Source organism: Lactuca virosa, chromosome 5 (genome assembly GCF_052849685.1).
Source record: "Lactuca virosa cultivar CGN04683 chromosome 5, Lactuca_virosa_CGN04683_v6, whole genome shotgun sequence".
In the NCBI taxonomy this organism is placed as follows: domain Eukaryota; kingdom Viridiplantae; phylum Streptophyta; class Magnoliopsida; order Asterales; family Asteraceae; genus Lactuca; species Lactuca virosa.
In genome coordinates, this window is record NC_136430.1 from 261,145,490 (window position 1) to 261,148,365 (window position 2,876).

Here is a 2,876-nt window from a genome sequence, read left to right on the forward strand (position 1 = left end):
ACTGTCTTTCGACCTGGTACATTGTCAACCAAGTTCCACACTTGATTGTCATACATGGACTGAATCTCGTTGTCCATAGCCTCCTTCCATTTAGCAGACTCGGGGCCTGCCATGGCTTCCCTGTAATTATTAGGTTCATCCAAATCTATTAGTGTACTATCACTAATAAATGCATCACCTTCAGTGGTGATGTGATAACCATAATAAAAATCAGGTGTGTTCCTCACCCTAGTGGAACGCCTCGGAGGTACAGACTCATCTATCGGATCAACAGGAGTTTCCTCCTCAAGTTGGTCGGTAGTATTTGAGGTTCCTTCACCGCTTGACTCTTGAAGCTCTTCAAGGTCAATTTGCCTCCCACTGTCCCCTTGGCTTATAAATTCTCTCTCACGAAAGACTCCTCTTCTTGCTATAAAGACCACATTATCACTGGGTCTGTAGAAGAGGTAACCAAAGGATCTCTGTGGGTAGCCGATGAAAATACACCTCTCACTTCGAGGTTCAAGCTTATCATGAGTCTCACGCCTCACGAAAGCTTCACAACCCCAAATCTTGATGTGGTCTAAATTGGGAACCTTCCCAGTCCACATCTCGTGAGGTGTTTTGGCAACCTTTTTAGTAGGGACTAGATTAAGGATATGGGCGGCAGTCTCTAAGGCATACCCCCAGAAAGAGATTGGTAACGAAGCTCGACTCATCATGGAACGAACCATATCCAACAAGGTTCGATTGCGCCTCTCAGCCGCACCATTCAACTGTGGTGTTCTGGGAGGTGTCAATTGTGAGACAATCCCACATTCCTTAAGATAGTCAAGGAACTCAATGCTAATATACTCTCCTTCCCGATCGGATCGGAGCATCTTGATGTTCCTGCCCAATTGATTCTCTACTTCCTGCTTAAACTCTTTGAACTTTTCACAGGTTTCTGACTTATGCTTGATTAAGTAGATATATCCATATCTGCTGTAATCATTAGTGAAAGTCACATAATAGCGATTAGCATCCCTTGTAGCAACTCTGAAGGGCCCACACACATCTGTGTGTACCAGGTCCAACAAACCTTCACCCCTATCACAAGTACTTGTGAAGGGCGACTTTGTCATTTTTCCAAGTAAACAAGACTCGCAACTATCATCCGACTTTAGGTCAAATGATTCCAAGACTCCAGCCTTTTGGAGTTGGCCTATGCACTTCTTGTTGACATGTCCAAGACGACAATGCCACAAGGATGCTTTATCCAAGCTATTCGAAGAATCAATATACAACACATTATTCCCTAGATTGTCTAGAACATTCACAGCTTCATATACACCATCACAAGGTAATGCTTTAAAGTAAAATACATCATTGTAATAAACATTAATAGCACCATTATTATTATCAAATGAAAATGTAAACCCTTGTTTGTACAAGCCATGAAAGGAAATAATATTTCTCCCCATTTCAGGCGAGTAACAACATTTATTCAAATCTAACATTAAGCCATTATTTAGCAATAAAGAATAAACTCCTATCTTGGTGACAGGTGATGCTTTCCTGTTGCCCATAACTAAGTTTATCTTTCCATGCTCCACTTGCTCACTTCTTCTTAGGCCCTGCAAATCAGTATAAATATGAATACCACAACCTGTATCAAGCTCCCAAGAATTAGCATTAGATGAGTTATTAGACAATATTGTATAAATACCTGCATGGGTGGGTTTAACTTTCCCATCCTTTACATCTTGCAAGTATTTGGGGCAGCTTCGCTTCCAGTGTCCCTTTTTTTGACAATAGAAGCATTGTGCTTCCTTTGGGTTTGAGGAAGGAGTAATGGGACCTTTCTTTGTCCCACTAGAAGAGGAACCATCAAGGGGCTTACCCTTGGTACCCTTCGAAGGGGTTTTCCTCTTCTTACCCTTTCCCTGCGCAATCGCAAGAACAGGGGCTGCTGAAGGAGTAGAAGTAGAAGTAACAACTGCTTTACCCTTAAGGCCATTCTCAGCTGTCCTTAAAAGTCCTTGAAGTTTACTCAGTGTGACTTCCTCCTTGTTCATATGATAAGTCATACGAAACTGATCATAACTTGGAGGTAAGGAATGGAGAATGATATCAATCGCCATTTCTTCAGGAAAGTCCACATTAAGCTTCAATAACCGGTCAACGAACCTTTGCATTTTCTGCATGTGACCGGTGATGGGTTCACCATCTTTCATTCTGGTTGTTATCATGGAGGAGATGATTTCATACCTCTCCTGACGCGCGCTCTGATGGTACCTTTCCATCAGATCCAGGTGCATCTCATAGGGGTAGAAATCTTCATAGGATTTTTGAAGTTCAGGAGTCATGGTGGCCATCATGATGCATGCTACTTTAGTAGTATCCTTTTCATGTGCAACAAACTCCGCAAACTCTTCAGGAGTAGCAGTGGCTTCATTCACAACCTTAAGCTCCCTATCAAGGACATACTCCTTGTCCTCATAGCGGGTAATCATCCTAATGTTTCTGATCCACTCATTTAAGTTGGATCCATCAAAAGTGACTTTCCCACACAAGTTCATAAGGGAAAAGGAGCATGTTGGGTTTGAGCCAGCAGCATTGTTAGAAGACATCTGAAAGAAAAGAAAAACAAGTTCCATTAGATTAAGAGTCCTTAATAAGTCACCCAAATGAAATATTAAGGCTAGGATGCAACAAACTATTTATAGTTGGAAAAGGGATGCCGTAATCCAAGCTATAAAATATTTGAAGGTAGGTAAATGACGATTTACCAATTTCCACCATAAGAACGAAATATTTTATTATTAGGTTTTATTGGATTTGAAACTCCTAGATTTTTTGAGATACATTGAACTTTTCAATGGCATGTTTAAATCTCGATTGTGCCCTTTCAAGTT